The sequence below is a fragment of the Gorilla gorilla genome, chromosome 2, assembly GCF_029281585.2.
Source record: "Gorilla gorilla gorilla isolate KB3781 chromosome 2, NHGRI_mGorGor1-v2.1_pri, whole genome shotgun sequence".
Taxonomy (NCBI): domain Eukaryota; kingdom Metazoa; phylum Chordata; class Mammalia; order Primates; family Hominidae; genus Gorilla; species Gorilla gorilla.
The window spans coordinates 144,417,976-144,441,966 of NC_086017.1; the positions used below are offsets into that span (position 1 = coordinate 144,417,976).

The 23,991-nt window shown below is 39.1% G+C and overlaps 1 protein-coding gene and 1 long non-coding RNA gene across 10 annotated transcripts in view; one reads left to right on the forward strand and one right to left on the reverse strand.

The window, feature by feature from the left end:
- Nucleotides 1-23,991, forward strand: part of TMEM108 (transmembrane protein 108) — a 363,451-nt gene that overhangs the window by 202,139 nt on the left and 137,321 nt on the right. The gene's annotated exons all lie outside the window — the stretch shown is intronic.
- Nucleotides 12,195-23,082, reverse strand: LOC134758095 (uncharacterized). The gene is made up of 3 exons (XR_010132930.1): nt 22,830-23,082; nt 19,159-19,249; nt 12,195-14,395 (listed from the first exon to the last, which is right to left on the reverse strand). It is a non-coding gene; the product is annotated as an uncharacterized lncRNA (long non-coding RNA).

A 23,991-nucleotide genomic window follows, 5' to 3' on the forward strand; every position in this document is an offset into this window, starting at 1 on the left:
CTTGAATTAATTTTTGTATAAGGTGTAAGGAAGGGATCCAGTTTCAGCTTTCTACATATGGCTAGCCAGTTTTCCCAGCACCATTTATTAAATAGGGAATCTCTGAATTTTAGACCAATATCCTTGATGAACATTGATGCAAAAATCCTCAATAAAATACTGGCAAACCAAATCCAGCAGCACATCAAAACGCTTATCCACCATGATCAAGTGGGCTTTATCCCTGGGATGCAAGGCTGTTTCAATATACGCACATCAATAAATATAATCCAGCATATAAACAGAACCAAAGACAAAAACCACATGATTATCTCAATAGATGCAGAAAAGGCCTTTAACAAAATTCAACAATGCTTCATGCTAAAAACTCTCAATAAATTAGGTATTGATGGGATGTATCTCAAAATAATAAGAGCTATCTATGACAAACCCACAGCCAATATCATACTGAATGGGCAAAAACTGGAAGCATTCCCTTTAAAAACTGGCACAAGACAAGGATGCCCTCTCTCACCACTCCTATTCAACATAGTGTTGGAAGTTCTGGCCAGGGCAATTAGGCAGGAGAGGGAAATAAAGGGTATTCAGTTAGGAAAAGAGGAAGTCAAATTGTCCCTGCTTGCGGACGACATGATTGTATATCTAGAAAACCCCATTGTCTCAGCCCAAAATCTCCTTAAGCTGATAAGCAACTTTAGCAAAATCTCAGGATACAAAATCCATATGTAAAAATCACAAGCATTCCTATACGTCAATAACAGACAAATAGAGAGCCAAATCATGAGTGAACTCCCATTCACAATTGCTTCAAAGGGAATAAAATACCTAGGAATCCAACTTACAAGGGACGTGAAGGACCTCTTCAAGGAGAACTACAAACCACTGCTCAATGAAATAAAAGAGGATACAAACAAATGGAAGAACATTCCATGCTCATGGGTAGGAAGAATCAATGTCGTGAAAATGGCCATACCGCCCAAGGTAATTTATAGATTCAGTGCCATCACCATCAAGCTACCAATGAGTTTCTTCACAGAATTGGAAAAAACTACTTTAAAGTTCATGTGGAACCAAAAAAGAGCCCGCATCACCAAGTCAATCCTAAGCCAAAAGAACAAAGCTGGAGGCATCACGCTACCTGACTTCAAACTATACTACAAGGCTGCAGTAACCAAAACAGCATGGTACTGGTACCAAAACAGAGATATAGATCAGTGGAACAGAAGAGAGCCCTCAGAAATAACGCTGCATATCTACAACTATCTGATCTTTGACAAACCTGAGAAAAACAAGCAATGGGGAAAGTTTTACCACTTTCTAGGTGACTTACCTTAGGTAAGTTACTTAAGCCTCAGTGAGCCCTAGATGTAAAATGGGATGTGATCACTCACTACCTGAGGTGGTATTGAATGAGATGACATGCCGTATAGAAGTCCTACATAAATGCCAGCTTTCTTACTGGCCTTCCTGCCTGGAAAACATAAGGACAATCTAACCAGGAGCTCTGCTGTAACTAACATTTGTGTGGAACCTTCTGGTTCGCAAAGCATTTTCCCATAATTTGGTCCTCACAACAATCTTGTAAGGCAAGTGGGGCATTATTATTGACCCTATTCTACAGAGAAAGGAATTGACATGATCAAGACTGCTTTTGCCAAGCCACATCACAATTTTTTGAAAAAGTTTTTGATAATGGAAGGTAAAGAGCGTCATCACAATCCCTGAAGACCATGCCACTGCTGAGGAGGGTCTGAATCTGAGTCTTGATTTAGCAGATGTGGTGTTTGCTTGGATACTGTGTACTGGAAAATTGTTGTGCTACTTTGTTAAGAAGACTAAGGCAATTATTATTTTATGAGAATATGATGTTTTTACATATCAATATCTATTCAAATCAGAATGGTTTAAATACTTAGAATTAAGCAGTGATTATGTTTTGTAACTTCAGTGTTTGCTATACACCCAGACATTTGAATTTCTTAAATCATGCTCTGTATTGTTACTCTAGTACACCCTGCTAGCTCATTCATGCACCCTTTGCATCTACTGGTCTGTGTCAAATCACACAAAGTAATTTTTTGTTCAACTCAGAGAACTGTCTGTAGGTCCCTATCTTAGGAAAAGGAGGGGAAGAAGGGGAAAAAAGAACTACTGGTATGGATTTGGACCCCTACTCTATAGAATTTAGAAGGAAAATACACCCCCTTTTCTGCCATCTTTACCTGGGGCATGGAGATCATGTCTCAGTCTCAGATTTGAATTATATGTATGTATACGCACAAACACACACACACAAATCCATATTACCTGTCTGTAGATTTTTCTGGGCCTAATGAGAAGCTGCTTGGGAGTTCATTTCCACTTGAAACCTATTTTCTGATGGGATGATCTGCTTCTCATGTGATCTCTGGAACTGAGTGGAACCCTTGAAAACACTTTAAAGTGAGATAACTCTCTTTGGTGCCTTTTCAACTCTAACCATTCCTTCTTGCCTACCAGCTACCCAGTGACTATTCTTTCTTCCAGTTACTTCTTAAACTAGAAGGATCCACATAACTTTATCTTTTTCAAGAGACTGACATTTCCCCTCTCTTTTTCTTCTTCCATGCTTATTTTTGTCCCATATTAGACCCAAAGCCCCCAACATGCTACCTTCTCATCTCAGATGTCCTCCTGTGGCCTGTGATCTGAAGTTCTCATGTATTCCATTAAGATGGAAAGCAATTTGACTAAACTAAGTAATACCAAGATGTGCTTACTGGTTAAGGAGAGTTAAGGAGCTCCTCCCTCCTTAGCTGTCAGAGATATTTGCATTTTGAAGTGATTTGGTATTGTTTTAAACAGCATTGAGTACAGTAGTTTAAAGAGGTAAGCTTCCTAGGGTCTGCGCATTTGTCTGTATCTCTGAGTCATGGGTCAGGAATCTGCATATTTCCCTTTTTGGCTCATTTCTTCTTCCTTTTTTTTGTCCAGCTAACACCAGAAATGATCCTCTTATGCTGTATGTACACCTTTGTATTATCACCATCCAACCAGATTTTGCAACCCCAAATACATGAAGCCATCCTTGACTTTCCTCCCACCCTACCCTGGATGCATTTGGATACTAGCAATACTAGCTCCTATTGAACTTAACACATGAATCCATTCATGTCTCTGCATCCCCATTGTCTCAGCTTTAGAGAACAGCTTCCTATGTTCTTTCCTGGACCATTTTAATAGTCCTCTGTTTATTGTCCTATTCTCAGGTCTTCTCCTTCTAATTCATCTTCACATTACTGCCAAATTAGCTGCTTGTCATCTGATAATCTTTCCATGGCTTTGCATTACCAAAAGCAGCAGTTCTCATAATGTGATCCAAGAATCCCTAGGGACCCCTGAGGCCTTTACAAGAAGTCTGTGAGGCCCTTCTTTTTCCAACTATACATATTTATAAAGCCAGATTTTTTTCCATGTACTGTACTTCAACCAAAATAACATATCTCAACAGATTGAATGCAGAAGCTGATAAGAGAACCAGCTGTCTTTCATAAGCCAGACACTAAAGAGATTTACAAAAATATAAAACAATGCCATCCTTCTAATTTTTTGTGTTAGAAAATGCTTTTTCATTAAAAATGCTATTTGTTAAGAGTAATGAGTTTGTCATGAGTTAATATTTTTTGTTTTACAGCTTTAACTTTTAATATAGTAAATACCAATAGATATAACCTATATTTTGAAAAGCTCTTTGGGGAGTCCTCAATAAATTTTAAGAGTATGAAGGGGTCATGAGACCAAAATGTTTGAGAACCTCTGACCTAAAGGATAAATCCTAAATTCCTTAGGTTAGTGTTAGAGTCATTAATAGTCTGGTCCCGGACTACCTTTCCAGCCTCATCTCTTATCCCTTCTCCCTTTCATATCCCTCCTCCCTCACTCACACACATACACCACACAATTCTACCCAATAGACAAACACAGTGTGTTCCAGCCATCATAACACATACTCTGTCCACCACAAAATATTTAGCTCTGATTATACATGTGCTTGTTTTCTTTTTGTCTAGCTTCTCAGGCATGGGAATTCTATTTCATCATCCATTCCTTTGTTTCCAGTCTAATCGGGAGCTTGATTCATAATGGGAGTCATACATGTTTGATTTAATTAACATATTTCGTCAAATCTAAGATGCTAGTAGTTGTAAGAGCCACTGTTATTTTATGAACCACTAAAAAAGACAAAACGTTTCTTAAACAATCACACACTATCAATTACATCTTACAACATGGAAACACATGTATAGATAAAATACAGAATTATTTGGATTGTGGCTAACTGGGAAATGTACTTTCTGAGCCTCTACCACTAAATTCTCCTTTAGTATCAGGTCTCAGCAAACCCATCTGTAGTTCTAGCTCCCACCCTAGGTGGGCCTCATGGAACAAAAGAATTTCCCTTCAGAAACTAGAGAGAGATTCAAGGAGCTGGGTCATCTCTAGCTGAAGCTGGCTCATGTATTTTGTCTTCATGGCTTGTTTCTCATGATAAATGAGAGGAAATTTTTCCTGTAGTTGAGGAAGGAAAGTTGATATGAATTATAAATGGCATAGTATTTAGGTCCAAACAAATTTTGACTCCAAAAATATGTGACCTTTTAGATGTTACAGACAATCATACAGATATTGCCATTCTGTTTATGTAAGAGTCAGAGTCATTTCCCTAGTGTGAGGAGATGAACGGAACTTCACCATTCTTTATGGGGTCTTCCTTTCCTCCTCCACCTTTCCCAGTGAAGTTGTCTTCCCTTGTGTTTTACACTGCTTGGTCACAGCCTTCATGGACAGTGATTAAGACTGCGTGAGTTCAAGTCCTGGCATAGCACAAATTATTTTCCAAATTATTTTCATCCTTTTCCATCCAAAACATACCACTGCTAAATAGCTGCTGGGTTTTGTGTCCCCCACCCCTTACAAATTCATCATTCCTGAGCTGTCAAAGACTCATTGCTCTTGAGGAAATAAACAGCATTTAGTGGCATAGACCAGTTCATCAGCCTGCAGTTCCCTTGTGCTACTAGCAGTGGCTGCAGTAACAGTAATGACACTTCTGGTCATCAGTTGGCCTTATGGATATTGGAGGGCATCCACTTCATTGACACTAAAATTCAGTATTTTAGACTAGATTAACTTGATTGGCTTTGATTAGTGTTTCCCAAATCTGGCTGTACACTAGAATCACCTGGGGAACTTTTTTTAATAAATCCACTTTCCCAGACCCCATCCCAGAGCAATTAAATCAGAATCTTTGGGCATGGGGCTGGGGCATCCAGTGATTCTGATGCGCAACCAGGGCTGGGGTCACTAGCTTTGATCTCTGGTTCTTAAACTTTAGTGCACAACAGAATCACCTTAAGGGCTTATTTAAACACTGATCACTGGGCCACCCCCAGAGTTTCTCATTCAGTAGATCTGGGGCTTGGCCAAGAATTACATGTCTAAGTCTCTAGTAGTGCCGAAGCTTTGGTCCAGAGACCTTGAGAATCACTATTGTAGACTTATGAAGGGCTATCCAGGAGCAGGAGATGCTTTTAGCTTCCCTACCTCACTTGGGCTACATGATGGAGAAGTGAGTTCTGGAATAAAACCAGGATCAGTTAGGAAGGAGAATGGAGAGAAGGTGTCAGAGAAGGAGCTAGCAGAATTCCTTTCAAGTGTTGTGGGATTAGGAACTGTTAGAACTTGAAGTTTCATGTTATTCTTCAGGATGTACTGGAAGTTAGTTTTTACTCTGTTTTAAGAATGAGAAGGGCACAAGGAATGGGCTGGCTAGGGTTATAAAGCAAAAGGAAAACACCTTTTGAGTAACTCATGGTCTTGACTGCTTATTGCAGCTGTCTCATTTTAGAACTTGATTTTATAAGACTTTTTTTCTTATGCTGTGTAATTCTTTTGCAAATCAAAAATTAGAGGCTGTTTTTGGGGGGCTTGATTATGAAGAGATTTGCAAAAGTTCTCTAGGGAGAATAGATCTCTTTACTTCTGAGGGGTAAGTCATTCACATAGAAAATTTGAGGAAGTGACTCTTTCCAAGGTGATATTAACCCAGAAAGTTTAGGCATACCAGGTCCTTAAAAGTGTCATGTTGATTTAATGTGTTATGTTTTAGGTAGTGATTTTAAATTTGCATAAGTCAACAATTCTCTTCTGCAGATAAAACAAAAGTTTAATAAGACATTCTCATTGTAAACAATGCCAATGGGGACTAAGAATAAATATTTTAAAGAAATTCAATTTTATGAATTTAAGTACATTCCATTACAGTGTTGGCAGAAGAATGTAGGTGAGGGAAGTAGTGCTCATACTTAGAAGAGCTGTTGACTTATGTAAATTCAAATGTTAACCCTTAATGAGTAAACCCAATTTTCTATAGGAAAGTATTTTTGCTAAAATATATGGTGGGAGAAAGCACAGAATTTCAAGCTCTCATGTTGTCTCTTACTAGCTATATGACTGCACAGAGTGCTTCAGCTCCCAGAGCTCCCTCATTGTCCTCAACTACAATGCACAGATGACCAGTATAATGTCTACCTTAGGGATTGTTGAGAGAGTTAAATGGGTAGGGTATAAAAACATTTCATGTGTTGAAAATCCCTTTCAAACATGGGTTTGCTGTATTACTATCATTAAATAACATTACTTTTGTTGTAATATTGTAAGCAAATCTTATTTTTGTTTGGCAAATCTTATTTAAAAAAAAAAAAAGGAAAAGAAATGTGAAAGGTAGTCTATATGTCCTCACCCAGATTTGAATTCAGTAGAATGCTCATTAATACACATAAACCTCATGAATTGGGGCTATTTTTAACAAACAGAGAACTGTCGTCTTTGTTAAAATCTGGTATAATTCTGGGAGATTTTTCTGAAGAAGGAAAATTCAAACAGAATTTTTTAAATGAAAAAAGAGTTTTTTCCAGCAGTTTCATATTGTCTTTGTAATAAATATCTGAAACATTTTTGAAACACTTAATCATTGCCTTTATATATGTGATGGACACTGGAGATTCTTCAAGCTAGAACCCCAAAAGCCCCCCAAAGCTAAGATACATTGCCTTTGCAGCATCTTCTTTCTTTTCTCCCTCTCCTGTTCATCCATTTCTGTTCCCTTCCTTTGGGTCATTTGCATCACCAAGCTTTCTCATCTCTTTGCTCCTCCCCTCAGAAGTTTTCCAGCCTTTCTGCTCAAGGGAATCAATTATCTGCTGCAAGCATCCTAGCAGCTCCTTGAAGATGAATCATTTGCCTTTGTTCCGACTGTACCAGGATATCACTCAGCTATGAGCTGTGGGCAGCCTCATTGCTCATGTCCTCCAGAGCATCTTCATCAGTTTCCCTGTCTGTAAAATGAGTGTTTGTATTAGTTTCCTGTGGCTTTTTTTTTTTTTTTTTTTTGAGACAGAATTTCGCTCTTTTTGTCCAGGCTGGAGTACAATGGCATGATCTTGGCGCACTGCAACCTCTGTCTCCCAGGTTCAAGTGATTCTCCTCCCTCAGCCTCCCAAGTAGCTGGGATTACGGGTGCACGCCACCACACCCAGCTAATTTTGCATTTTTAGTAGAGACAGAGTTTTACCATGTTGGCCAAGCTGGTCTCAAACTCCTGACCTTCAGTAATCCACCTGCCACAGCCTCCCAAAATGCTGGGATTATAGGCGTGAGCCACCACCCCTGGCCTCCTGTGGCTTCTATAACAAATTACCACAAACTTTGTGGCTTAAAATAGTAGAATTCTTTTTCACAGTTTTGGAGGCCAAAAGTCCAAAATCAGGGTGTTGAGGGGAGGCCACACTCTCTCTGAAGGCTCTAAGGCTCCAATCTCTGCCTCCGTTTTACATGGCCTTCTCCTCTTTTCCATGTATCTCTCCTCTTTTCCATGTATCTCTCCTCTGTCATTGGATTTAAGGCACACTTGGATAATCTATCATAAGCTCATCCCAAGATGCTTAATTATATCTGCAAAGATCATTTTTCCCAGTAAGATCATATTCAGAGGTTTCAGGGTTAAGATGTGGATATGTCCTTTGGGAGACCACCATTCAATCAACTACACTGTGATACTGCTATTCTGCATAGAGTTATTAATATATGACACACTTAGCATAGTGCTGAGTTCAGAAAAGGTGCTCAGTAAGTGGAGGGTACAGGCCAAGAAGTAAGTAGAAGGTGAGGAGATGGAACCATGAGTTTATACAGTTTTTTGGAGAAGTTTAACCATAAAGTGAGAGCAAGAGAAGGCTACAACTGGCAGGGATAGAGAGCTGAGTGTTTTAAAAACCAATGTGTTGAGCTGGTCTAAAAGCTCCCAGGAAGGGTGTGTGGGGACTGAGTGCTATAGGCATGTGAGCTTCAGATGAGGTGAGATGCACACTGATGGGCAGGAACTGCTCTACACGTGATTCTCGTGCTCACATGTAGCACTGGTGCTCAGGGTCTCTTTCCTGCCCTTGCCAACCGGTGCTAGTGCTAGATGCATGATTGTTCCGTGTTTGATGAGAAGAGGCAAGAATGAGAAACCCCTGTCCTGTGATCAGTGAGTCAGATTAACCCTGAGTGTAAATGCTTTGAGAGAACAGTGTAAGATGTTCTCTCAAAGTCACACAACTATTTTTCCACAGAACAGAGCCCAGGCTCTGTGCTGGTAGCTTGAGGTCAGCTAAGTATACAGCAGCTCAGGAGAGAGCCCCAGAACCCTCTGAGATGAAAAGAAATGCAGCAGTTTGCTTTGAAATTCCTTGGTTAGATGAAGAAATTACAATGTGCCCACTTTGCCCAAAAGGCAGAGAGACAAGGGTCAAAGAATCACCCAGGGAAGCAATATCATTCCTGGGCATCCCTGGAAGCAGTGGATGATGAATGAGATGGAAGGGTTGGAAGCTCTAGAGTGGCCGCTTGAGAAGGGATGGTAATTGTTCAGATTCCAGTTGCTGGCCCGGAGGTCACTATGAGGTGGGGACAGCCCCTGAGCCTGAGGAGTGCTGTTTAAAAGCAAGTGAGAGTGGCTGGGCAGCTTGCTTGTATAAACACATGGGGTCACATCTAACCAGTTCTCACTGTGACACAGGAGAATCCCTGAAGGAGGAAAAGGAGGCTTAGACAAATATAGTTAACGTTCTTTAAGTGATGTTATTGTTATTTTGACCTGCAGTTAGGTGTAAAATAATTGAGCTAAAAAATAAAATATAATTCTTATTTAAATAACCTAGCTATACAAATTTCATAAGGAAAAATGTTCATATTTCACACTAAAATTGGTCTGATTGGGGAAATATTCATGTCTTTTTTCTGGGGTGGGGGGTGGGGGGGACGGAGTCTCGTTCTGTCTCCCAGGCTGGAGTAGAGTGGCGCGATCTCGGCTCACTGCAAGCTCCGCCTGGGTTCACGCCATTCTCCTGCCTCAGCCTCCCGAGTAGCTGGGACTACAGGCGCCTGCCACCACGCCCGGCTAATTTTTTGTACTTTTTTTAGTAGAGACGGGGTTTCACTGTGTTAGCCAGGATGGTCTCGATCTCCTGACCTCGTGATCCACCCGCCTCGGCCTCCCAAAGTGCTGGGATTACAGGCGTGAGCCACCGCGCCCGGCCTCATGTCTTTTTTAATGAGTGTCATAGGTTGGGCGGTCCCCGGAAGCAGACCTAGAACCCTGAGACCAAGAGTCCTGTGGAGTGACTTATTAGGAAGGTTTCCCAGGAATAACTGATAGGGGAAAAGGGTAGTGGGCCTGGAAAGGGAAGAAAGGATGAGTATCAAGCATAACTCCACAGAGACTGACTTTGTTGCAGTCTGTCTTGAGAGTTCTGGTGAGATTATAGGTCACACCTTGGACTTGTCTTCATCGGGTGACACAGTATTATAATCTCGGATCTCTCAGTCATTGGTTAAGGGCACTGAAGATGTGCCAAGCTCTGTTTAAACATTTTAAATTAGTGACGTACATGTTAACATGTTTAATTCATTTAATATATACAAAGCATTTTAAACAGTGCTATAAATGTTGGGCTGATGTTATTCTTACCATCATCATCATGTGCTCCCCTACTCCTCCCATCTCTCTGAATATAAAGTAAAACCTCGTCTCGCTTCCATTGCTAGGACCTTGTTCCTGGTTCTCATGTATCATGTTACAAATACAACTTATTGCATCTTCCTCCTCTCCTCTATGAACCCGTCCTAAGTCTCATTCTCTGAAAACCAGTATGGAGGTTCCATGTAAGGGCTGGAGATGACTGGTGAAGGGCTGATTGTTAAACATTTGTCATATGCCCCTGGGTTAGAGATGTAATTGAAGTTCGCCCTGGATGTAGTCCCATGGGCCTCTCTTTTGCATTATTAAATCATAATGATAAATGAGTATGACCAGATATTTTATTCTTTCCCTGGAGATGTGGCTTTTATAGATGTGGTCTCCTTGATAATGTTTTGCCACAGAAGAAACTTTTGGCAGAATCATTGCCAGCCTGACAATCCAAATTTCCCAAAGTTCAAGGAATACTTCGAAAACGTAAAGTTCTGAAAACTAGAAAATATTGACTTTCATAGGAATTGTAGCCTAATTATAAAGAAGGACAGTCTCTGTGCAGGACATCTGATTGTATTTGTGAGGAAGGTGGTCCAGATTTTGGAGGAAAACATTCTTGTGTGTACAACAGGGAATTTAGAAGTTTACCCTTTGATGCTATATGAGAGTGCATTGGCTAGATGTCATGTAATTTTCATTTTTTTAAAGAAGAGGGAGAGGAAGAGAAAGGTAAGCATCAGATAAGCAGTTGCTAAATCTTTAAAGGGTCAGAGTGTTTCTGTTTATTTCCTCTTTCTTTAATTTTCTAGGACAGGACTTTTATTCCTTAGAATATATAGAAGAGTCACAAAAGTCTATGCTGTCAGACCTGAAAGGAAGATCCTTTAGTAATTGCCACTGTGTTTAGTGCATGAGGAAATGGAGGCCATCCTGAGTGGAGAAGTGACTTACCCAGGATCCAAGCCTAGCTGATGTGAGAGAAGAGGCTTAAGCATGAGTCCAGATTCTCAGTGCAGTGTGCATGCTAGGATGTCCTCTCCTACATCCCTCTGCACAGCAGTACTCCAGTCACACTGATGTTCTTTTCCTTCTTCAAGCACTTCAACTTATTCCTTGCAAAGTTCTTTGACCAGTTGTTTGTCCCAGCCTGGCATGGGTGGCTCCCTGCTGTTCAGATTACAGCCCCAGGACCTCCCCACAGCAGTTCCCCTCACCACTCAGCATAAACACATCACCCAGTCTCTCTCCATCACTTTTCCCTAGTTTAAGTGCTGCACAGCACTTGAAATTATACAATTTTTTTTGTTGTTCTTTGTTTATTGCTTACAGTCAGTTAAGAGCCCACATGGTGTATTCTTAGCCTAGAACAATGCCTGGCACATGGGAGACCAAAGAAACATGGCATTAAAGTGGAATGAACTGGACAGAGGAACAATGAGCAGGTTTCTCAAGTGGTCCATATTGTTGGATGAGACTTCATTAGAGAGAATGAGAATTATGGTCTAGGTTGGCCCAGTCTAATGGACATAGAACACAAGGCACATATGTAATTTCAAATTTTCTAGTAGCCACAGTAGAAAAAGTGAAAAGAAATAGTCAAAAGCAATTTAAATAATATTTGTATTTAAAGCAATGTATTCAAAACATTATTTCAACATATAATCAATAAAAAAATCTAGTGAGATATTTTGCTTTCTTTTTTTTTTTAGACCAGGTCTTTTAAATCTCCTATATAATGTGCATTTATAGCACATCTTCAATTTAGACACTGAATTTTTTTCATAAATAGTTGGCAGTTAGATTTCATAAAACTTACGATTGGAAAAGTAGACTTACATACTTAAAATGTTTCTAGTGACTGAATTAGCTATCACCTTTTAAATTTAGTTAAAAATCAGTTTTAATAATTCACTTCCTCAGTCACACTTGCAACATTTCAAGTTCTCAGTGCTACATGTGGTTAGTGACTGCACAGGTCCATATCAGTTGCACCAAACTACTAGTTTTGAAGTTCCTTAGCCCTTCCTGTCCCATATCAGCTCTGTGGAAATAGTCTGGCATGTGGGGCTCATTGAGTTAGAACACCCAGGCAGGCCTTATGCCGGGAATACATGACTGCGCCTTGAGTCCAGCAGTTTTTTGGCCATTGTGTTAAGAGATAGGAGTTGGTGAATCCTTTTAATACCTTGAAAGTTGAATTGTTTTATTCTGATTTGTCCTAAAAAAAAAAAAAGCAAAGTTAGGGGATTCTCACAGCGTCCACAGAGCATATAGTCCAAAATGCAGTGCACAGGTGCAGACGTCTCTGGAAGCACAGCTCAGGGCTTAAAAAACACAGAAAGAATCACATAAAGCAGAGGACCTGACTCCACAACAACCCTGCCCAGGTGGCCACAGCTGAGTAAGCCACATCTCATGCACTCACCCCACTGAGGCACCAAGAGTTTATCTGTACAGGAAGGTTTGTTGTCTCAGATCCTCTGCAAGGCCCTGAACTGAGGAGCAGCATACTTCACAAGAGTGTTTTGAGGTCCTCACTCCTTACAGAGACCTCTGCATGCCATCTCATCTTAGATATTATGTTAGCAGATTCTACCAGAAACTCCAAAGGAAATTGTTTCATGGCGTATGCATCCCTTGGGAGAAGAACAAGGGTTGTTATATTCTGAAACATCAGATGTCACAGGCTTCTGTCATGGCTCTAAGTTAATTACCAAGTGACAGTTCCTCTCTGCTATGGACATTAGCAGACCAACTCTAATTAAGATGTCCAGGGCTCAGATGCCCAGATAGCCAGGGTGCCTAACAAGTAAACAGAAGCTGAAGTTTCTCCTGGGGAAAACTGTCTCAAATAAAACCTTCAATCACAATAATTTGCAGGTAGTGCTATTTTCCAAATGAACAAACTGTCAAGAATGGGATCCTTAGAAGACAGCCCTCCTTTAAATCCCTCTCTGCTTATTTCATCATTATTTTTTACTTTATAACATGGTTGAAGAAAAGTTTATATCAAGAATAATAGAAGTGTCAGCCTGCCTTTTGCTTGTTGTTCACTTGTGCTTCCGTTATTAGCATTGCCTTCAATCCAGTGTTTATTTCAGACGTCTTTTTAAGCTACCTGCCCATGTTTTAGGAGCTAACATTTCAAAGTAGATAACAGAATAGGCAAATCCCCTCACTTGGATACAAGTAAACTGCAAGGCTTCCTAGTGTCCTGAGTGTTAAGGAAATAGGGTAGGCCCCACTTCTGAGCCTTCCCAGATGGGGAGCTTCCCCTCTTTCATTAAGATGCCACCTGTCTCAGAGGCCAACCAGAAAATTTTGAAATCACCAAAAGGACTATTTGCAATCCATATTTATATTCACTGTTATTCATAATAATCCTAAAAATAAATAAATAAATAAATAAATCCCTCTCTGCAACCCCTGGGTGGCACCAGATCATTTGGTACCCTTCTGTTTTCATGATCTTTCAACACACTTTTATAAAGAATCTACTAAGTGCTAGGTATTATGCTAAGCACTGGGAATGAAAAGACATGAACCCTGCCCTCCAAGAGTTCCCAGGCCAGTGGAGAAAAAAGGCTTCACACAGAAAACTGTGGTACAAATGCAGTCTCCTTTATCAAATAGCACACCTGCTGGGGTTATGGCTGTGTGAAAAACTCTAGGGATGCAGAGAGATATAAAGCATAATTTCTTCTCTCCAAAAGCTTATAGTATAATGAAGGAGAAAGGGCAGAATATGAAAAAATAGTGTGTTATAGGATACAGTAGGAAGCTATAAGTCAAGCCATGTTCTTAAATCCAACTTAACTAGTAATAAAAATAATGTTTGATCCACCTCTGACTCCTCTATGTATGTTTGAATTAGTTCTGAACTTGGAGAGAGGCAACAATTAGTCCTCTTAACCAATATAACAACCAAAGGAGACTGACGATAACAAGCCTTTTGTACTTTATGGTGTTTTCCCATCTAATATGCTGTTGACTCATCCTGACAAGCCTGTTGATAGGCATCATTTTAATACCATGTTACTATAAAGAAAATACAATGCCCTAAAAGCCAAGTGTTATGCCTAAAATCCTAGAACTAGGAACGTGGACTGAGATTGTCTTACTCCAAGTCCAGTATATTTTCCAGAATCCCAGAGCTTCGGTAGGCACCGCCTTTGTACTTGGAAAACTGTGACCCACCGAAGACAGTTGTGCCATCTGATTGTGTGTCTCTTGATGGAGTTTACAACTTCAGCCAGTGAACTGCTCCAGCCTTTCCCTTGCAGTATGCTTTATCTTGTTTTAGCAGCTTTAGTGGTTGGTCTTTTTGTTTCTCCCCTGGGTCTGTTTAAAAAAATAAAACAAACAGTAGCAGGATAGAGGTATTGGCTCTCAAATCAGATATTGGCTGGGTAATATTTAGGAAAGGAAATGTTGCAACCCATTGTGGCAGTGGGTTATTCCTTTTATAAGCTGAGGAATCTGTAGCTCATTTAGCCTCATTATTTTTTGGTTAGCAGGCTCTGGTTGTGCCATCCTTATGGCTATATTTTTAGAAGTCTTGGATTATTATAGCAACTGTGAAAAAGGATGGGGAAAGAAATCTGGCTCCTAATATACATCCGCTTAATTGTTTCTTGAATTAAATTAGCCTTCATCTAGCCCTCAGAGAATACTGCACTCACTCCTGCTGCTTTAAAAGCTGCTACCTTTGCGTGGTCACTGAGGGGGTTATCAGATGATGAAAGAGGTATTTCAGGGTGCTGGTGGGCCTCCTCCTCATCCAGTTTATTCCAGGTACCAGCTGGGCCTGGGAGGGTAGAGGTAGGAAAGGCCAGAAAGGAAGCATGTATAATCATGACATCTCCTTCACAGTGCCAAAAGAAATATTCACAATTTGCGTCAAGTCTGATACTCTAGTTGTGGAACTTAAGCCTCTTCATTCAAGCTGATGTGATAGGAGGAAGAGACAGTAATGGGACAGCCCCACTGTGTTTCAGAGGGTGAAATGGAACTGAGGAAATAAATAAGTACAGAAAACTATTAGGCTGCATCAGTGCAGTAAAGGGCAGAGAATGTTAGCCCTTAAACTATTTCTGTCACACTGTGGTTAATTATAGAAAAGCTTTGAAGGGGTTGAGGGGAAAAACGAGAGTAGGGAACACTCTGAGCATGACGGATGTAAACCGATGTTTTACTGCTCCTCCTTCCCTCCACCTTCCAGTAGTCTCCAGTGTCTATTGTTGCCATCTTTATGTCCATGAGTACCCAATGCTTAGCTCCCACTTATAAGTGAGAACATGTGCCATTAGGTTTTCTGTTTCTGCATTAATTCACTTAGTATAATGGTCTGTAGCTCCATCCATGTTGCTGCAGAGGACATGGTTTTATTCTTTTTTATGGCTATATAGTATTCCATGGTGTACATGTACCACATTTTCCTTATCCAGTCCACTGTTGATAGGCATCTCAGTTGATTCCACGTCTTTGCTATGGTGAATAGTGCTGAGATGAACATATAAAGCACCATAATTTTAAATTAACTTTTGTGGTGAATAAATTTTCACTACATTAAGGAACAAAGAGCTTTTAAATTATTTGAGTAATATGGTAATTTAAGTGACTATCATGCATATAATAGAAACATTTTTAATAAGAAAGGGAAATTTCAGTTTATGAAAATCATTATGTGTTTTTTATTTTTTTAAGAGAAAGGGTCTCACTATGTTGCCCAGGCTGGCCTTGAACTTCTAGGCTCAAGCAGTCCTCACAACTTGGCCTCCAGAGTAGTTATGTGTACTTTTTAAACTTCAAACAATTATGCTCTTGAGATGTCAGTAGAGTAACATCAAATGATCTAGAAATATAGGACTCTGGCTTAGTTCTAGATAGGACTATGCTAGGAGATAGACTTCTCATGCATTATACAGTTGGCCCTTGAACAATGTGGGTCCACTTCTATGTGAATTTTCTCCCATCTCTGCCACCCCTAAGACAACAAGACCAACCCCTCCTCTTCCGCTCTACCTCAGCCTACGTGAAGCCAGTGTGAAGACAACAAGGATGAAGACCTATATGATCATCTACTTCCACTTAATGAATAGTAAATATGTTCGTTCTTTCTTATGATTTTGTTAATAACATTTTCCTTTCTCTAGCTTACTTTATTGTAAGAATACAGTATATATAACATACAAAATATGTGCTAATCAACTGTTTTGTTATCAGTAAGGTTTCTGGTCAACAGTAGGCTATTAGTAGTTAAGTTTTGGGTGAGTCAAAAGTTATATGTGGATTTTCAACTGTGCAGGGGGTTTGCACCCCTAATTCCTGCATTGTTCAAGGGTCAACTCTATTCTTGATGTTAGCAAGTCCACTTGTACAGTTAGCAGCGATAGCCTCAGTAATTTTTCAATAGGATTTTGTGCTATATTTGCAAATCATGAAATATTAAACAATTGTGTTTTTCAGGCTACCATATGATTTGGGGGGATTTCTGTTCTGATATGGAAATAATACTGAGTAGCAAATATAATAATTTACAACATAACTATTATCTCTAACCATGGGGTGATGGTGTATTTTTTTAATGTATCCATCCTTTCAACTCTAAATGTACTTTGCCTCTCATTTTTCTTTCTCTTTCTCTCCCATCTCTTAAAGCAGAATTCTTTGGTATTGAGCCACTTGTGTTAAAATTGTATAGCATGTTACCAAGACAAGAATCTCTTGAATTTTGTTTGCTTGCTTGTTTGTTTCACTTCATTTGAGGTTTAGTTTTTGACTCATATAGCTTTGCTGGGTAGTCTGGGCTGGTGAACTTTCCTAGGATCTCAGCCAGTCCATGATCAGCCATTCTGTAACCCAAAGGGACATGGAATGAGATTGATAGACAAAGATAAGCATTAGTTTCATTTATTCAACAAATATTTCAATGTCTGCTATATGTGCAAGTATTATATGTGCTATATCCTGGGCATATCCCTTAAAAGTCAAATAAAACAAACAAAATTTTAAACTCTCAAGAAGGATGGCTTTAAAAGATTATCCTTCTCCAAAGAAAATTGTTATGGACATTTATTAAGCACTTACTATAAAAGACACTGCAGAGGTTATAATATGTTAAGATAAGGTCTCTAAAGAGTTTCATACAGCCAACCAACAGATATTTATTGTTTCAGTCAGTATAGGCCATCTGCTATAACAACTCAAAGATCGCTATGACTTAACATAAGAAAAGTTTGTTTCCCACTCATAGGAAATTTCAAAACAAACATTTCTGGTTGTCTGGGTTTCCTCCAAGATGTAATCAGGGACTCAAGCTTCTCCCACTTAGAATCCCATCATCTTCAATGCCGGCCTTCAAGATTATCATAGAAAGGGAAGAGATATTGGATAGGTATCCTCCTCTGACTAGAAGTGATACATATAAATTTTTGCTCGTATCCCACTGTCTAGTCACGTGGTCCTATCTAGATGCAAGAGGACTAGGAAATGTTGTCTAGATTTGGGGAGCCACTTCCCAAGAGCAAATCTACACTGTGGGAAGGAAATGTGAATCTTGGGTAGTCAACTAGTCATCTCTGTTCTTAGCTCTAAACTTAAAACTCTAGGTGCAAAGAAAACTAATGAAATAAGACAGACTGTCAAGCATTGGATTTTTCTGACGGCCTATGATATGTAGTAAAATAAAGGTAATAGGCATGTTTTTCAGACATAACTAATTCTAATCACTGTTGCTATGAAACTCCTACAGCATTGTTTTATTAATAGTTTTCTCTTATGGAGTTCTGTTGTTACTGTCACCATCGATGTATCTGTCGATGTGGGTATCCTTGAAATAATGAATGACTGACCAGAACCACCTTAATTTCAAGTTTTGATAGACTCATGGGGGTAAATATTGCTATTCACAGGATTGAAAAGACTGAAAGAGAAAGAAAAACATGATTCATTTCAACTCTCTGTTATGGTGGTATTAAAAGAATTGAAAAATTCTGGGTATGTGAGATGAATGAAAACAGGACTACCATCTAAGGTTATTCAGGTTGTTTGCTGCACAACTGTAGGGGCACCATTCACATTCTAAGCTGTATAAATTGTGTCCTCCAGCTGTTGTGTGGCTAATATGTAGAGAATCTGAATGAAAATTTTAGCAATGGAGTAACTAGGAAAACAATAGCATTTTAATCACAATTCGTGAGCCTGAAACTATACATTCACACTGGAATCTAGCTGATAACTTGCTCTTTAGGTTTTGCTAATTCAAGTTCTGATCAACATTTCTTAAAATAGTATGTAAGAAAGTCTTGTTTCTTAAGCAGATATTTCATGTTTCTGTAGAGAAGAGGCAAGAAAAATCAAGAGGAAGAGAGTTTGAGAGTATAATGAAAAGTAGAGAAACAAAAAAGAAAAGATGAAGGGGTCAAGGAGTTATGACATTTTGAGAACTAAATGAGTAGATTTGGAGACTTCTCTGAACCTCCGAACTTCTGATCACTTATCTGTAAAGTGGGAGGCTTAGACTAGGTGATCTCCATTCTTGCGTACAGTGTTCAAAGAAACATAAAACACCATATGTATTTTCCAACTGCAGTTGGTTGAATGTGCAGATGTGGAATCTGTGGATATGGAGGGCTGACTGTACTACCCAATTTTATATAAAAGACTTGAGCATTCATAAATTTTGATATCCAAGGGGAATCCTGGAACCAATCCCTTCTAGGTACAGAAGGCCAACTGTATTATGTGTTATAAGTAATCAAGAAACTATTTGAAGTATACAGGAGGATGTGTGTAGGTTACATGCAAATACTATGGCATTTTATTGCAAGGAACTTGAGCATCTGTGGATTTTGTTTTCTTCAGGGGGTCCTGGGACCAGTCCCTCAAGTATACCAAGGGTTGACTGTACAGAGAAACCTATTACAGTTGTTGTTTTACTCAAGAAATATCATGTAAGACAAGAAGAGTGGTTTGGTGGCAGAAACATTTGTCTGAGATTCAGAAAAGATAGATTCTAATACTGGCTCTCCTACCAACTTGTTGATCATTTCACCTTTCTGGACCTCAGTTTACCCATTTATAAGAAGTCTCAGTTTACCCACCTATATAAAGTGCATCAAGTGATCTGTAAGGTTGTTTCAACTCTTCCTAGTCTCTGATTCTAGAATTCTTAAATGGATGTATGTTTTTGCCCTAAAAAAACCAACAAAAATTAGCCCAGAATGTCATCAGATCTGCACACTGGAGTCATATAACATGGGAAAAACCCACCAAAGGCCAAAGAAGAAACATAAATTATGATAGTATGTGGTCTCTTCAAGTTAGTCCATCCCAGTTGTTACTGCTTACTAAATTTATCAAATTCTTTAACTCTTTAGGTATTATTAGATTTGTACAGAAAACAGAAACACATACCACCCTTTCTGATAGGGTTTTTGAATTCTAAATCCGTAGGAAGATTTCGTGTTGCCAGTGGTTAATTTAATTTTACCTGCTTTCATTGTTTACCAGGTTTCCCTTGGTTGGCTGACAGCCATCTTCAAAAATGTGTTCTGAGCATCTCTTGGGCATATTGCACTGTTGTAGTCATTACGAATTTTAAAGAAAACAAAAGGAAAAAGATAACATGCCTGATCTCACATAGCTTCAAAATAATTCCAACAAATTTGGGAGGTAACTAATTAGATAATTTTAAAGACTAAATTGTCAACCTGGCTGCAGCACTACTGGGGTTCCTAAATATGTCATGTAAAGGAATATATGTCATATTCCTATAAAAGAACATTAAAAAGTATTCAAGCCAGGCACAGTGGGTCACACCTGCAATCCCTGTGCTTTGGGAGGCTAAGGCAGATGGATCCCTTGAGGCCAGGAGTTCAAGACCAACTTGGGCAACATAGCAAGATCTCATCTCTACCAAAATAAATAAAATTATTAAATAAATGTTTGTAGGTTGAATTAATGCACCTAGGAAAATTTCATCTATAACAAAGGCAGCCAGTGAACAAACCTATTGGTCAGTAGTGGCTCTTAGTGGAGAAAAAAATAGTGACAACAAAGGCTTCCCTTGAGAATTGGAAACCACAGGCCTGCCCTCTTGTGGTTTTGGTTTTGATTCCTATTAAATATGCAATATGAATAACTCTAAGAGGCCATGTAAATAAAAATAGTTCCAGTTGGTAACACCTTCTGGGACCCAGCTAAAACAAATGGAAATTCTCTTGGTAGGAAAAGGTTCTCAACCAAGGTGCCTCAAGATACTTGCATATTAACGTCAGTCGAATATGTGATCTCAATAAAAAGTTACCAAATACATAAGAAAGCAAGCTATGATAAGCAAGAGTCAGCAAAAGGGAGAGGAGAAAAAAAAGAGATTGATGATTGATTGATTAAGACTGCCAAAAACTTAGAATTATCAGATACTGAATATGAACTACTTGATATTCTCATAATCTATTAATGTTTAACAAATTACCCCAGACCTTCGTGGCATAAAACAACCATGTATTATGCTCATGGAGTCTGTGGGTCAGTGACTTAGGATATAGGAAGAATGATTTGTCTCTGTTCCATGTTGTCTGGGTCCTCAGCTAGATGGCCTGAAGGCTGAAGTGACTTGACAGCTGACTGCTGCAATACTCTGAAGTCTCATTCATTCATATTTCTGGTGGTTCATGCTGGCTGTGAATGGGACCTTAGTTGGAGTTATCAACCACACACACCCAAATGTGGCCTCTCCATGTGGCCTTGACTTCTTCACAGTATGGTAATTGGTTCCCAGGGTGTGTGCAGAGAGAACCAGATAGAAGTCATATAATCCTTTCTAACCTACCTTCAGAGTCATGCAGCATCACTTCCACAATATTTTACTCATTAAGGAGATTACATGGCCTAGCCAGGCTTGAGGGAAGGGAAAATGTATTTCATTTCTTGATGAGGATTGGCAAGGTTCTGAGAAGGCATTTGGAGCCAGAGTATTGTTGCATCCATTTTAGAGACAGTCTGTTACACTATATAAAAGTACTGAAACAAAAGATGGAAATAGGGGAGGAGGATTATGAGATGATAGACTACTCAACTTGAAAAAAGACCCAGCTACAACTTACAAAATTAAAAACATGTAATTATTGGAATTTAAAATTCAGTGGATGGCTTAACTAGCAGATTAAACATCTTCTTTTAAAATATCAATGTACTAAAACAGAGCTTAAGAAATTACTTGGAATATACTATGGAGAAATAAGAAAGTAAAAAAATGAGAAAGGGTAATTGAGACACGGAAGCTAGTATGAGAAGGCCTAACATAAGTACAGGTGGGGGTTCAAGAAGGAGAGAATAGAGACAATGGGGGAGATGTATTTGAAAACATAATGGCTTAGAATATTTTCTAGAATGTATGAAAGATATGCATACTCAGATTCTGGGAATACTGTGAGTCTCAGAAATAATAAGGGCTGGGCGTGGTGGCTCACGCCTGTAATCCAAGCACTTTGGGTGGCCGAGGTGGATAGATCACCTGAGGTCAGCAGTTCGAGACCAACCTGGCCAACATAGTAAAACCCCATCTCTACTAAAAATATAAAAATTAGACAGGCATGGTGGTGCATGCCTGTCGTCCCAGCTACTCAGGAGGCTGAGGCAGGAGAATTGCTTGAACCTAGAAGGCGGAGCTTGCAGTGAGCCGAGATCATGCCACTGCACTCCAGCCTCTGCACTGGCTGACAGAGTGAGTCTCCTTCTCAAAAATAAATAAATAAATAAACAAACAACAAGAACTGCATGCATGCCTGGTTATAAAAACTGCAAATAAAGAGATAATCCTAAAAGCAGCCAGAGGAAAATGTTCCTTATAAAGGAATAATATTTAAACTGATGGTTGACTTCTCAACAGCCACCACAGAATCAAGGAGACAGTGAAATAATATCTTTAAAATGCTGATAGAAAACAACCAGCAACTTGGAATTAAAGATCTGATCAAATAATCATTAAAGCACGAGGGTAAAATAAAGACATTTTCAGATATTTTTTAAAGTAGAACATTTTCACAGATGGACATTCATTTACAGAACTTCTAAAAGATATGCCTCAGGAAAAAGAACATTTCTTCTGAGAAACAAGGTCTTAAATATAAGAAGGAATAGCCAGCAAAGAAATTGGCAAACATAGTAGTCAACCCAAGCAAACATTTTCTGTATGAAACATATAATAATGTCTAATATGTGGGGTTAATGAAAAACAACACAGAATAAATATACTAGACAATAATAGCAGTTAAGTTGGGAGGGGATGAAGAGAATCAAAGTCTTATAAATTCCTTGTATTGTTAGGATGGAAAATATATCAATTAACTTAGGCATAGTCAAGTTTTAGTAGGCATGGCAAAATTTCAAGGAAACTACTAAAAGACATAGAATTCATAACTTCCAAACCAGTAAAACAGAACTATTAGAATAAGAAAGAAAAAACTCAGTCCAAAGGAAGGCAATCAAGAAGGGGAAAATAGATATAGAGAAATCTGGATAGTAGGACAAGGCAGAAATAAATCCAAATGTCAGTAAGCACAGTAAATGTAAATGGACCAAACTAGCCAGTTAAGTGCTCCACAATTCACTTTATGAAATTACTATAACCTTAATGCAAAAGCCAGAAAATGATAGTATGAGAAAGTAAAATTACTGAGTCAGTCTTACCCGTGAACATAGTTCTAAAGTCATGGCTTGGTGAGAGGGATGACAATCATGAAACTGAAAGGGAAACAGTGCCTGTACTTACCATCCCTGATGTCAAAATGCCTGCAAGGACACTGCCTTCCTTTAGTTTATTTCTTGGGTAGAGACGACAGGAGGTCTTTATTGATATTATCTCATTTGAGATTGTCTCTTAATATTCATGACCTAAGGCTGCTATACAGTGCCTGTGTTATGTAACAGCACCTCTTTTACAACTCAGGATGTCACAGTATTATGAGTAATGAGGTGCTTGTGGGAGTTATTGAAGGATTAACTATAGACTCGTAACCAATCCAAGAATTGCAGGAGATGAGGCACCCTCGTAAAGAATTTATCAAAGTAATTTGTCTATGCTGCTGTGGACAGATTACATTCTTATTCAGTCTCTGAAAGTTTATTGCCAGTCTCTGAGTAGTTACAAATGCATTATTAATAATCCTTAGAAAAGCAATACATTGTTGCATGGCTTAAGCTTTGCTCGTGTCTAGAAATTTGGAACAGTTGAACCTGACTTCATTTCACTGCCTCTTAAAACTTGATCCCCCTGAAACAAAACCTAAAGAAGTATTGTGTTTCTCCCTCTAAATTCAGTGAATCTACTTGTCATTTATTCAGTGGTATTTGAAAGCTTAAGTTGGCAAATTAGACTAATATTAAAAAGTTAGATATGCCTCTCTTCCTTCCCCATCTTTGAGAGCTGTTATTGAGTAAAGGAGCAAATGAAAAGGGATGAAACTCTCTGGTAGAGTTAAGTAGTGTATCTAAACTAAGTGGAGTAGATACTGCCTAGTTGTAAACTTCAGCCAGTTCTCTGTTGAGAAAGACAGGTGCAGGGGCTTTTCTTTTTTATTTTTCACGCAACAACTTACTTAGTGTATAACACTGAGCTATCCCTGTTTGGAAGAAGTCAGAGGCCCAGACAATTTTTGCTAAAGGAGGGGTTGCTTTATGTATCTCCCTTAAAGGGAGATGGGTAGGACAGGATTCAGATGATCCTGAGTCCCATAGTAAAAATACCATTTATAACCCACTGTAGACTGTATGTTTATGATCCCCCCAAATTCATATGTTGAAATCTGAAGCCCAGTGTGATAGTATTTGGAGGTGGAGCCTTTGGGAGGTGATTAGGTCATGAGGGTGGATCCCTCATGAATGGGATTAATGCCCTTATAAAAGAGACCTTAAAGAGCTTTCTCACCCCTTCC